Source organism: Crinia signifera, chromosome 1, assembly GCF_055691185.1.
Source record: "Crinia signifera chromosome 1, ASM5569118v1, whole genome shotgun sequence".
Taxonomy (NCBI): Eukaryota; Metazoa; Chordata; class Amphibia; order Anura; family Myobatrachidae; genus Crinia; species Crinia signifera.
Window position 1 is genome coordinate 466986170 of NC_139217.1, and position 14961 is coordinate 467001130.

Consider the following 14961-nt stretch of genomic DNA (forward strand, 5'->3'; position numbering starts at 1 on the left):
TACATCCTTATCTATACATTATCTCATTTTGTATTTATTTACCTGCTTCTATTTCTTTATTTCCCTATTCGAAAAGATTGGTACCCCACTTAGGCATTTCTGTCTATACCAAGTTGTTTCTAACAGGGAATTCTTTAATGCTCCTTTTAGTGGCTCTGATAGCGTTCCAATAACTGGTAACCATATTTCCATAAAATTTTTTGTCAGTTTTTCTGGTACTTGTGGAGTATCACGGCTCCCACGACCTGCATCGTATGCAGATTGTATGCTAAAAATCGCATCGCATCGCATGTGGCATACGATGGCATACGATGCGATGCGATGTTTTACCGATTTTTGACTATTTTTGCTCAAAAATCGTATGCCATCGCATAACATCGTATGCCATATGTAGTGGCATACGATGTCATACGATGCGATACGATGTTTTACCGATTTTTGAGCAAAAATGGTCAAAATCGGTAAAACATCGAATGACATCGTATGCCATATGTAGTGGCATACAATGTCATACGATGCGATACGATGTTTTACCGATTTTTGAGCATTTTAGCTCAAAAATCGTATGCGATCGCACCGGATCCCATACGATGGCATGCGATGCGATGGCACCCGATTTTGGACTGAAATGAATCAGAATGCATTGAAATGTGTATTAAAGTAGTGAAATGCCCCCAAATGCCATTTTTCATAGTGCACCACCCCCACTATCAACGTCAACCCAAAGCGTGGGGAGCGCAGCGAGCCCACGAGGGGCGGCGGTACGCGTCCTACGACCTTTTCATACCCCCACTATCCACGTCGGCGTGGAGTTGAGAATAGAATAGTGTGGCGAGCGCAGCGAGCCACCGAGCCCGAAGCGTGGCGAGCGCAGCGAGCCCCGCGAGGGGCCGCGGATACCTTCACAGCTATACGCGTCTCCTCGCGGGCTTTACAGGTATCCGCGTCCCCTCGCCACGCTTCGGGCTCGGTGGCTCGCTGCGCTCGCCAGACTATTCTATTCTCAACTCCACGCTAAAATGCTCAAAAATCGGTAAAACATCGTATCGCATCGATGGCATACGATGCCATGCGATGTTTTACCGATTTTTCACAATTTTTGCTCAAAAATCGGTAAAACATCGTATCGCATCGTATGCCACTACATATGGCATATGATGTTTTGCGATGTTTTACCGATTTTTGACCATTTTTGCTCAAAAATCGGTAAAACATCGTATTGCATCGTATGACATCGTATGCCACTACATATGGCATACGATGCCATGCGATGGCATACGATTTTTGAGCAAAAATGCTCAAAAATCGGTAAAACATCGCATCGCATCGTATGCCACTACATATGGCATACGATGCCATACGATGGGAGCCGTGATACTCCACAAGTACCGTTTTTCTTTTTGTAGTGTTGAATCTGTCCAGTCCATGAGGAACAGATGCATTATTCTGGGCTGTACAAGAGATATAGGCGGTGGTCTGGTGTTAATCCACTCGGCCAGTATGGTTTTTTCCGTGGCCGCTGCTAATTTTATAAGTAATTTTCTAGTAGGTATGGCATGTTCTTTTTGTTCCTGGGGTGTATATATTCCCCAGAATGCCCAATTTTTAGTTATTGTAAAATCTATTTGTAAGACCTGTTTTATATACTCCTGTACAGCCAACCAGAGCGTTTGCACCAGTCTACGAGTCCACACACAATGTACTATTTCAGCGTTTTCTTCCCCGCATTTGTAACCCTTCGCATTAGTGGCTTCTCCTATTAGTTCTTTGATTTCAAATAAGCTCGGTATAGAATTTTTTGATGCATTTCTGTGTATGTTATGGATACTAATGTTTTATTCAGTATGTTATATGCATTTATCATATCTCTCATTTTCAAATCCGGAAATTCTAATTGCCATTTTAGCATCCCTTTTGGTTTTTGGTCTAGTTTTATTTCTCCCCTATGTGCTTCGTATATTTGTGCTGTCGTAGTATTCTTTCCCAGGTATGTTTGTTTATCTAGTCGCACCAATTCCTCTTTCCCTTGACATTTTGACATGACTTTATTCACATAGCTCAACATTTGCATATATACAAAGTGGGTTATATCTAATTGGGGGTATTTTTCTTTTAATTGTGTGTATGTCAAGGGTGTTCTAATATCTTTTTGTAATAAGTTCGCCACATATTTTAACCCTTCCTTATGCCACTTACTAAAGACACTCATATATTGACTTGGAGGAAATTCCATATTACCCCAGAATGGCAAAAAGATGGAGTATTGTTTATTTCTCGCCCTTACCAATCTCCATGCCATGCATGTGGTATCTAGCAGTATATTATTTTTTACTTCCCTCGGCATGCTCCTGGCAGGTTTATGTAATACGGCTGTTAATTGGATATTGGGGATAAAACTCTGTTCCACTCTGTAATCTGCATATTTGTTATCTCCCAAGATCCAATCCGTGGCCATCCGGTAATTTGCCGCTATGGCGTATGTTTTTAAGCATGGTAGATTTAACCCTCCCAAATCTCTCTTCTGCTGTAGTTTCATTAACGCAATCCTAGGTCGCTTCCCCAGCCAAATAAACTTTGTGACCTCTCTGTTATGTTTAACAATATCTTTTTTGTTGGGTATAATAGGTAGCATTTGCAAAATATACAGGAACCTTGGAAATGTGATCATTTTATATAGGTGTATTCTCCCTATATATGATAGGGGGAGATGTTTCCACCTCGCAAAATCTCCTTTGGTTCTCTCCCATAATGCATCATAATTCAAGGCATACAATTTGTCGGGGTCCGGTGGAATCTTAACCCAGAGGTATGTTATCCCTTGTGGTGATGCCCATTTGAAAGGGAATTTATCACCCCATCCCCTTTTTGCCTCTGCAAAAGGGCATAGGGCTTCCGATTTCAAATAATTTATCTTAAATCCCCCCACTTTTTCAAATTCTACTAGTATTTTTAAGAGGTTTGGTATGGCTTGTTTGGGGTTGGTCATATATAGCAATATGTCATCTGCGAACGCGGATATTTTAAAGTTCTTTTTCCGCAAATTGTATACCTTTCCACTCTTTATCTAATATAATGTGTCTCAATAGGGGGTCTAATGCCAAATTAGAGTGGGCACCCTTGTCGTGTTCCTCTTGTTAACTTAAATGTATTTGTATTATGGTTATTTACTGTGATAAAGGCTGATGCCTCATAATATAACATCTGAAATATATGTATAAACTCTGTGCCAAATTGTTGTTTTTGGAAGATTGCTTCTAAATATTGCCAGGATATTCTGTCAAACGCTTTATCCGCGTCACAACTCAGGATAATTGTGTCTTTTTCCCTTGTTTGATGAGTTTTATAAATTGCCGCTATTATCGATCTTACATTATATGTTGAATATTTATTTTTGAGAAAACCTGTTTGTTGGGGCATTAGTAAGGCTGGTAGTATTTGTTGGAAGCGTACCGCTATTATTTTTGTGAGTAATTTAAAGTCCTGGTTAAGGAGTGAGATCGGTCTATATGTTGTGATTAATGTGGGATCTTTATTTGGTTTAGGAATTAATATTATACGTGCTTCATAAAATCGTGTTGGTGCTTCGTGACCTAATCTTATCGCGTTATATAGTTTAGTTAGTTGTGGTATAATTTGTGCCTTTAATAATTTGTAGTAAGCTGCTGACAGGCCATCTGGCCCTGGTGTCTTGTGAAGTTGCATTCTGGTGATTATCTGCTCTATCTCTCTCTTTCTCTGTTATCGGTGCCATCAAAAATTCTCTATCTTCTCTAGTTAACTGTGATAGTTGTGCGTGCTCTAAAAAATTTGTATTTGCTACTGAGTCATTTGTTGGTGCCTTATACAGTTTCTCAAAGTAAGACACAAATGCTTCAGCTATCTTTGTTTGTTCTTTAATTATTTTATCTTTTTCTGTTTTTAACATTGTGATTATTTTATACCCTTTAGCTGTTTTTGCCAAATTTGCTAACATTTTTCCTGACCTATTCCCCCATCTAAAATATCTATTTTTTTTATGTTGCACATACCAGTTTGCTTTTTCTGTCATGATATTGTCATGTGCCATTTTTGCTTCCTTATAGCTTATTCTATTTGTTTCTGATGGGTCTGCTAGTAATTTAGCGTATGCCACTGATATTTCCGTGGCTGCTTTCATTAGCCGCATTTGAGGTTTCTTTCTTTGGGAAGCTGTATAGGCCATGATGTACCCTCTCATCACAGGTTTCGACGCTTGCCATAATAAATTAATATCTCTTTCATGCACCTCGTTATCTTTCACATAGTTTTGATGCATCTGAATCGGGTATTCCTTAAATTCTATCAAATTAATTAAATGGTCTGGGAATCTCCAGTTAAAGGATTGTACTCTTTTCTGGTCCAGATGCATCCTCATAACGATCGGGGCATGATCTGATATTGCTATATCCTGTATTTCTATTTTATCTATTCTATGCAATATTTTATCTTCCACTAACCAAAAATCCAATCTTGAAAAAGAGTTGTGTGGGTGGGAATAAAAAGTGAACTTTTTTTCATCTGGGTTCTCTACCCTCCATCGATCTATTAACTGTAAGTTTTCCATTAGCATAACTAATGTTGGGGGTGCTTTCCTTTTTCCAACATTCTTACTTAAATCCTGTTTAATATCTACTTGGGCATCTAATATTGCATTAACCCCTTCCCGACATTTGACGTATATATACGTCATGGCCGGGATGTACTTCCCGACACATGACGTATATATACGTCATGACTTAAAAGTGCCACCGCGTCTACAGACGCGGTGACAGAGGGACGATGTCTGCTCCCTGACAGCAGACATCCTCCCTCATTGCCCAGGGGGGGCAGGGTTGCCCCCCGTCTTGGACGAACGCTGCGATTGGCTGTCCAAAAGTGAACAGCCAAAACCAGCGTTAAACTGCGTGTAGTGTAAAATTTAGACGCTGCTGCCCCCTAGTGTCCAAAAAAATTAAAGGAGGTTAAAATAATGATTTTTTAATAAAGTATAGATATGGTCTTTGTTAGTTATTAACTATTTTGAGTGGTATGATTATTTGTCTCACAAGCAGAAAATTTAACATTTTGCAAAAAAAAAAAAAATTGTATCGACCAAAATTTACCACTAATTTAAAGTACAATGTGTCACGGGAAAACAATCTCAAAATCACTGGGATAAGTAAAAGCAAAAAAAAGTTATCCCCACTTAAGTGATACATGTCAGATTTGAAAAAAAGGCCTCTGTCAGGAAGGCAAAAACATGCTGCGGCGGGAAGGGGTTAAAGTCCCCACCTAGGACTAATATACCTTCCTTCCATCCTTGTATCTTAGTATATAATTCTGCAAAAAATTGCGCATTCTCTCCCGGGGGGGGGGCATATATGCATACCAACGTGTATAGCGTATTTTCGATGTTTACTTTAATGCACATAAATCTCCCTTCTACATCTGCCCACTCTGCCACTATTGTGTAATTCAGATTCTTTCTAAATGCTATCAAAACGCCCCTTGTTTTTGTTTTATAAGATGCCTGTCTGGTCTCTCCTTATCCATGCATCTCTAAAAACATTGGGTTCCGTTATTTTCCAGTGTGTCTCCTGTAAGAAGATCACATCTGGTTTATATTTCTTGAGATGCATCGATACTTTCTTCCTTTTAACAGGGGTATTCAAACCCTCTACATTCCAAGATATAATTTCCTAGTGTTTTATTACTAATATTCTTTCTTTTTCATTGACATTTTTAATATATCTATCCTTACTCTGTACCTCTCTTGCCCCAGCCTGCAAGGGAGGCTCATTTTGTCTCTCTTTGTTCTGTATTAGAAATTGAAATGTACTGTCTATCCCAAACACATATATTTTATTTTCTTGTCTTTCTATCCCCTTACCCCTCCCCCCACCCTTCCCCCCTTTTCCCTTGTTACTATATATCCATCACAGTATTCGTTCTTTAATTAGGTAACCTTTCAATCTTAATTCATTAGTCCTTTTGTATTCTTCTTTCTTCAAGTTTTATTCACCGGTTCCAGTATTTTCATAACTTTCCTTGCTTCTTCTGGGTTGTCAAATATCTGTGTTTTCCCTTCAAAGTTCACCCTCAATTTGGCCTGGTATAACAGTGAAAAACGTATATTCCTTGTGTACAGTTCTTTGCAGATCTCTGAGTATTCTCTTCATTTACTGGATACTTGGTAGGAGAAATCTTGGAACAGCATTATGCGTGATTCTTCATACTTTATTTCATGAGTTTTGTGATATGCGTTCATTATTTTGATTTTATCAGAGTAATTAAGTAATTTAAAAATCACTGGCCTAGGTCTTTGCTGTGTGTTTTGGCGTTCAGGACCAATCCGGTGTACTCGTTCCACAATTATGGGTTCTTGATCTGATAGTCCTATTTTTCCCGGTAGCCATTTTGAGACTATGGTCATTAGGTCCTTATTCGTCACACTTTCAGGTAGGCCTATCAGCCTTACATTACTCCTCCTACTTCTGTTCTCTAGATCTTCTATTTTGTCGGTTAGTGTTGTAATTATTTTCCCTTGATCTTGTACTTGTGTGGTTACACTCTTAAGGTTATCTTCTAATGTCGAGATCCTGTCTTCTGCTTCCATCAGTCTCGCAGAATGTTGGGCTACCTGCTCCACCATTTTGTTAATTGCATCTGAGATTGGTGTCAATTTGGCGTCCAGTAAGGGTGACAAAATGTCTAAAATTTCTTTAGCTCTTTGTGTTGCGGTTTGTGGCATATATAAGGTCTCATCTAGTGACTCTGTTATACTTGTGTTGCTAGGTGAGCTGGGATATGATTTTTTCCCTTTATCTTTTTGTGCTTGCGCATTTTTAGCGGCTTGTGCACTTTTAGCCGATTTAGCTGCTTTAGCCACGTATTTTTCCATTCTATTTCTCTTTAACTGCCTTATGCAATTTGAGAAAATTTGTCAGTTCGCACTCCTTCTATCACCGCAATATACCAGTCACCTTTCTTGGGGTACTATCTGTATACAAGTCTCTGTTTTCATATAACTGAACTGAGCACTTTTATTCTCATGTACCTTCTGCCCTTTACTCCTTCACTGGTTAATTTTCATTAGTTATATCGCCCACGGTATTCTTTTAGTGCTTTAAAATAGTACACTCACATATCCTATGAGACCTCGCTGCGGCATCCAACTTTAGGCAATAAAGCTGCCTCCTTCATTTACATACTAGAGCCACTGGCATAACAATGTAAATGAACACAAGAAGGGGGAGGAGACTAATTAAAATGCACCAATGACATCCTGGAGGCAGCCATTTACACCTCTCTAGTGCTGGGCAGAACCCAACTTTGCAGCAGAACAGCCTGAGTTCTTGGTGGCATGGACAGAACAACACTGGGACCATTCCTTAGGGACCTCGGCACGTGGTGACATGACGAACCACACAGCGGAGTCAGATGTGTCAGCTGCACATTTATAGAGTGAATCTCCCCATCCCCACATAGCAAAGGTTCCACAGTGTACTGCAATCTGCAGCAGCCATTGGGGGAACACTGAGCTCATGGTCATGTCGGAGGACCAGCGTGAGGTGACGTGAGCTTTGTGCCAGCCGGATGTAGCCATTAGAAGATGGGCACACTGCGGCTGTAAAGGAATGCCCATGGTCAGCACACAGCAGGTGGTATTTAAACCATGCCAAAGAGATATTAAGGATTATACAGAGTGCCATCAGCGCATATGTAAACTAAACCCACCAGCCAGAGAACCTGGCACAAGGTAGGATGGATGCACGGATTAAGGTTTTTGATGCCAACTGTTATAATACAGTCTATGCATTTATGCCGTAATTCAGCGCTCGTGTGTTATATTTGGGGATGACGGCAGCTGATGAGAGACGCAAATGTTCTACAACAGTGATAGGAGAAGGAATCCGCCGGCAGAGATGACCACACAGGAGGGGGAGGTAGACTCAAGTACAAGGTGCGATATCTCAGAGGTGGCAGCCAGCAGACACTGCACAAGCAGCCAGATAGGAGAACAGCAGGTAACACAACCAGTAGGTGTATCACAGGGGAAATGCAACATGACACAAGAATACGGGTAACTAATGTGGACAGGACGCTAAACGGGTATCGCTCCGGACCTGCGTAGCTACAGCGCGAGCGACAGAAACCTCCCCGTCAGCGTCTGAGAAACAGGATCCCTGTAGCCGGTTACTTATGGTGATTAGGACGTGTTCTACTGTAGGACATGTGCTCAAACCCCCGGTGATCCAACGGGATACGGTCATAGGTCGACATGCATTGTGTCAACCACTGAAGATTGACAAGGCTTAGGTCAACACAAGTATTAGGTTGACAGTCAAAAGATCAACAAGAGCTGACCTGCCGACGGGCAGTATTTTATGCCCTACCATCCACTATGGCGTGGTAGGGAGGCACCATGGCCGAAGCATGGCGAGTGCAGCGAGCCATACTGGGGGATGGGTACACTTAGATGGTGCCCATGTCGACATTTGGGACAAAAAGACATAAAAAAAAATTAAGTTGACCTTTTGACTGTTGATCTTCCCATTGTCGGCCTAATGCTTGTCGACCTTCCAACCCTGTTGCCCTCAACTATGCCAACCTTCAGTGGCGGAACCAATGACCCGTACCCGATCCAGCACAACCTGTGACTCTGGAACAATGACAGTAATTGTTCCCTGTGTTTATTCTCAATAATTCCGAGGCACAATGAAAGCTGATAATATCTAATTATAGGGACCAACAGGCAGCTGTACTACTGTGCAGTGTGTGTGTGTGTGCGCGTGTGTGTGTCACACTCCTCCGAGAGCCACCAGCCAGATATCGCAGCATGTGTATCAAAAACAATACACTTAAACCCCCACACTATATCTGGTCACCTAAATTACACTGGCGTGTTCCCCGACCTCCTGATGCCACTTTTTAAGACTGCGTCACTTACAGACAGAGGAAAGAATTACTATACCCCTGGGGTGCAGACATATATACAGTGGGGATCGAATTTTTGGGCACCCCAGGCAAAAATTAATTTTAATGTGCAAAAAGAAGCCAAGGAAAGATGGAAAACGGTCCAAAAATTACAGATTAGACATTCTTAGAACATGTCAAAAAAAAGTTTGATTTTATTTCCATCATTTACACTTTCAAAATAACAGAAAACAAAAAATGGCGTCTGGAAGAGTTTGGGCACCCTGCAGAGTTAATACCTTGTTCTGCCCCCTTTGGCAAGTATCACAGCTTGTAAACGCTTTTTGTAGCCAGCCAAGAGTCTTTCAATTCTGTTTGAGGTATCTTCACCCATTCTTCCTTACAAGTCTACCAGTTCTGTGAGATTCCTGGGCCGTCAGACGCACTGCTCTTTTAAGGTCTATCCATAGATTTTTAATTATGTTGAGGTCAGGAGATTGTGAAGGCCATAGCAAAACCTTCAGTTTACTCCTCTTGATGTAATCCACCGTGGATTTTGAGGTGTGTTTAGGATCATTATCCATTTCTAGAAGCCAGCCTCTCTTTAACTTCAGCTTTTACACAGATGGCATCAAGTTAGCATCCAAAATTTGCTGGAATCTTATTGAATCTATTTTTCCTTCTACTCCTGAAATGTTTCCTGTACCACTGTTTGCAATACAACCCCAAAGCATGATTGATCCTCCCCCATGCTTAACAGTTGGGCAGAAGTTATTTTCATTAAATTCTGTGCCCTTCCATCTCCAAACGTACCTTTGCTCATTCCAGCCAAAAAATTCTATTTTAACCCCATCGGCCCACAGAACTTGATTCCAAAATGCATCAGGCTGGTCTATATGTTCAATTGCAAACTTCAAACCCTGTTTTTGTGGTGAGGATGTAGAAGAGGTTTCCATGAAGACCATACTGTATTTGTACAAGTATCTCTTTATAGTGGAATAGTTTACCACAACTCCAATGTCTGCCAGATCTTCCTGGAGGGATCATGCAGTCAAACGTGGATTTTGACTTGCTTTTCTCACAATCCTGTGAGCTGTTCTGTCTGATATTTTTTTGGTCTTCCAGATCTTGCTTTAACTTCCACTGTTCCTGATGACATTTCTTAATTACATTCCGAACAGAGGATATGGGCATCTGATAACGCTTTGCTTTCTTCTATAGTGTTCATTCTAGCACCTGCTATCTTTGAAAATCCATGCCGTTCCTCTTCCCTGCCTGGGGTGTCACTGTCTGCTGTGGTGTTTCTAGCACAGGTCTGGTTTGCATATCAATGCTGATATACAGACCACACGGTGCTAGAAGCACCACAGCAGACAGCGACACCCCAGGCAGGGAAGAGGAACTGCATGGGTTTTCAAAGATATCGGGTGCTAGAATAAACACTATTCTTATTGCCTTCTCCTGCTTTGTGAGCGTCAACTATTCTCAGTTTCAGTGTTCTACACAACTGCTTAGAGGAACCCATGGTGCTGATTGTTGGGGCAAGGTCAGATGAATCAGACAGCCATCAGCGGTGCCACTGGTCATTGCAGCAGCCAGGTAGGTGACAATATAAGCAGGGACAGTACAGTTATCACACAGGGAACACATACCTGCCGAGCTGCACAGCGCCTAGGCAGCCATCAGCGGCACCACTGGTCACTGCAGCAGCCAGGTAGGTAACAATATAAGCAGGGACAGTACAGGTATCACACAGGGAACACATACCCGCCGAGCTGCACAGCGCCTAGGCAGCCATCAGCAGCACCACTGGTCACTGCAGCAGCCAGGTAGGTAACAATATAAGCAGGGACAGTACAGTTATCACACAGGGAACACATACCTGCCGAGCTGCACAGCGCCTAGGCAGCCATCAGCAGCACCACTGGTCACTGCAGCAGCCAGGTAGGTAACAATATAAGCAGGGACAGTACAGTTATCACACAGGGAACACATACCCGCCGAGCTACACAGCGCCTAGGCAGCCATCAGCGGCACCACTGGTCATTGCAGCAGCCAGGTAGGTAACAATATAAGCAGGGACAGTACAGTTATCACACAGGGAACACATACCTGCCGAGCTGCACAGCACCTAGGCAGCCATCAGCAGCACCACTGGTCACTGCAGCAGCCAGGTAGGTAACAATATAAGCAGGGACAGTACAGTTATATCACACAGGGAACACCTACCCGCCGAGCTGCACAGTGCCTATTCAGCCATCCGCGGTGCCTCTGGTCGTTGCAGCAGCCAGGTAGGTAACAATATAAGCAGGGACAGTACAGTTATCACACAGGGAACACCTACCTGCCGAGCTGCACAGTGCCTATTCAGCCATCCGCGGTGCCTCTGGTCGTTGCAGCAGTCAGGTAGGTAACAATATAAGCAGGGACAGTACAGTTATCACACAGGGAACACAGATGACAGATGAGTCTGGGCTTTTAAAACCTTTGAGATTGACATCACCTGGTCTTTCCAGACGATGATTGAGAACAATCCATGACACTGCCAGGTCTCAGTTGTCTAAAAGGGGCGGTGCATGCTATAAACTCTGCAGGGTGCCCAAACTTTTGCAGACACCATTTTTTGTTTTCTGTTATTTTGAAAATGTAAATGATGGAAAAAAAAATCAAACTTTTTTTGACATGTTCTAAAAACGTCTAATCTGTAATTTGATGCCTTTTGGAGATTTTTCCATCTTTTCTTGGCTTCTTTTTGCACATTAAAATGAATTTTTGCCTGGGGTGCCCAAACTTCCGCTCCCCACTGTAAGGAAAGATAAGCACAGCTTAAAACCCCAAAACACACTCGCTCCATAGGTGACAGGACCAGTCCATCAAAAGCGGAATCCGTCTGAAAGACAGTCAGTAGGTTGACAGCAAAAGGTCGACATCATTTTACTTATTTTTTTCTTTTTCATGCTTCACCATCCATGTTGGCATAAAATGAGAATCTAATAGTGTGCCGAGTGTAGCGAGGCGCCGCACCGGAGTATGACGGGGGAAGCAAGCCATGCCAGGGTATGCGTTACACTAATGGAGGGTTCATGTCGACATTGACACCCAAAATAGAAAAACACTCATGACGACCTTTTGACCAGTCCATTGACCCTGTCAACGTTTTGACCCTATCGACATTTCTTACATGTCAACCTCCTGACTATCTGGACAAGACACTGTACTGTAGATCACTCAATCCACAACTCCGTAAACCGTGTAGACAGCCGAAAAATTGTGCTCCAAAACTTGGAACTTCCCAAAGCAAAGAAAGAATATTGGGGATGGACGATGTGGGGTGAACGCATTAGCGAATTATTGTTCTGTTCCAAACAATTATCTCTCCTAAGGCTCCTCACAGAGGCGACATTTTTAAAAGGGCAGAAGCATTGAAGAGATGATCGGAAATTCATATGCACTAAAAAGCGTGCGCAATAATGTCGCATCACGCCATGCACAAAAGATTCCACAGCTTTCAGAGCGGTAATCGGCCCGGTTGCATCACTAATGGTCAACTGTGACTAGGTCGACACCTGAAAATGGTCGACATAACATAGGTCGACACACAATAAAGGTCCATGTGGGCATGTTCAACACACTTTCTTTACTCTTCTGTGTTTATGTCAATAAACGTCGACATGGAAACCATGCAAGTGCAACGATGCTTACGACGCAGCGGCTCTGTGCCCAACTGGATAGAAAAGTATGAACCAAGTCGGTATACACCAAAAAAAACCTTGAAATACTCGTGTCGACCATGCTCATGTCGACCTTTAGAGATGGAGCCGGCTTTAACTTTGCCCGGTGCTCGCCAGAGACTCCTCTTTGGCGTGCGCCGGCGATAGGGACTGCAAAGCGCGTGCGTCTCATGCGGGTCCCAATATCACCGCAGTTGGGCAGCGTCTCCCTGCCCATCTCTGCTTCAGGGAGACGCTGCCCAGTTCGGGGGGGGGGGGGGTGTGTCGGCGAGGGGGACCGGGGGGAGAAGGCGGGGACCCCCGGCAGGCTTCATTGCCACGGCATCTCGTACGCAAGCGCCCCTGGCGGTACCCTGCAAGAACGGCAGCGGCTCCATCTGTAAGTTTGTGTCAACCTGTCAATGCCGACCTTATGGTATATCCATCATTTATAGGCGTCGATCTAGTCAATGTTGCCCATTAGTGGCCCTGGTTGCTACGTACACAGAGATTATCCGGATCTCGGCTGATCAGCCTGATTGTTGCTTAGTATGGACCTATATTTATAGAGTAATCCAGCAGTGCTCTACTGCCGCTACCACCTGGTCACTGTGTCTATCACACGCACGCTACAGTAGGGAGCAGTGATCCCTATAAACACAAACAACGCTTACTCAATAAGAAACCAAAAGAAGTATTGAAAAACCTGACATTTTTTAATGTCGACATTTTGACCAGGTCAGCATAAGGAATGTCAGCATTTTGAACGTGTCGGTATTTTGACTGTCTGCCAATGCTTGTCGGTAATTAGAATGTTTGGAAATCATACTGAACCCCAAGACGTTTTAGGACCGGTAAAGGGTATATAAGTATATGGTATCTAGCAGACCACACCCTCTAATAATTATTCAAGATGGGTACACACTATACGCCGCGCCGCCGATATGGTATAGGATATCGCCGGTGTTCGTGGATAAACGATGTAGCACATACACACCGAATGATATGTTCAGTGATGTCACCCGCGCCCCCACTGAACATGAAGTTATGTTTAGATTGGGGGGGGGGCATGTTAACAACCCTCGGGAGTAGAAGATGGTTTGCGTAAGAGAAGGAAGGGCACATGAAGGTAGAGGGCCCTGCTCGTTAAAGCTTACATTCTAGGGGAGAAGCAGACAGACCGGGGTGACAGTGAGAGCGTCTAGGACAGTGGTTCCCAACCCTGGTCCTCAAGTATCCCCAACAGTGCGCGTTTTCCAGGTCACCCGGCAGGTGCACTCATTATCCAGACACATTTTGAAATTTCAAACACAGGTGGAGCTAATTATGTCACCTGTGATTCTGTGTAGAGACCTGGAAAATGTGCACTGTTGGGGGCACTTGAGGACCAGGATAGGGAACCACTGGTCTAGGATGACAGTTTTGAAATGATAAAGAAAATACTTTGAGGTGTACTGTCCCTATGACAATGGCCTGTGGAAGTAACTAAAACTGGTCTTAGTTACTTCCACAGGTCAAAAGAACCCCCCCCCCCCCCCACCATAGAAGTTGGACATTGCTGAATAAAGCCGAGAGTCTCAGAGGATCGCCATAAACACACCCTGTTTATCCTCAGTGCAAAAAAACCTCCCATTTACTTCAGTGTATTTATGGGTGTATAAAAGTTTCCCGATCCCTCTAGATCCCTGACATGTACGCCGCATGTTCTTACCATCTCCTTTCCCCCAGGACCCACAGGAAAGTCTTTTTAAATCTGAACCCTTAACGATAAATCAGAGATGTCTGCGGCAGAGCCCCGGCGCGGGATAGTTTCTGGGTTTCCATGGAAACCGAAAGCTTTAGAGAATTTCTGCAATCTTTACCTAATCTCTTTCATTATATGACTGTTTAAGGAATTTTGTGCCTGTCGCTCAGTCCTTTCCTCTCCGTGATGGCAGGCAAACAAGATTAAAGAAAAGGTTGAGGTCTGTACCGTATGGGCCGCATTTACGCAATTAGATCTGATAAAAAACTTTTTTTGTGTGTTTTTAACACAACTTATTTTGTTGTTAATAGGGGATCACGTTCTCTCTGGAGGCAGAAGCTCCGTCGTACGGAACGACTGTTACAAAGGCTAAGCGCCGGGAACGTCTCTGCAGCAATTTGCAAGTACGGCGCCATGAAATAGAATGAAACTAAATTGCTTTTCTCAACATAATTGAGAAATACATTAACGTCCCCGGTTGCTTTGCTTTCCCAAGTTTTTGAAATATAAAAACACGTGACCATAAGGGGATGTAGTTTTACGGTATGCTGGGAACATGCTGGCCGGTAGGTCAACCATTCAACTGAACGCCAA

At 43.1% G+C, this 14961-nt stretch overlaps 1 protein-coding gene across 1 annotated transcript in view; it reads right to left on the bottom strand.

The window, feature by feature from the left end:
• Positions 1-14961, bottom strand: part of PIK3C3 (phosphatidylinositol 3-kinase catalytic subunit type 3) — a 156039-nt gene that overhangs the window by 50361 nt on the left and 90717 nt on the right. The gene's annotated exons all lie outside the window — the stretch shown is intronic.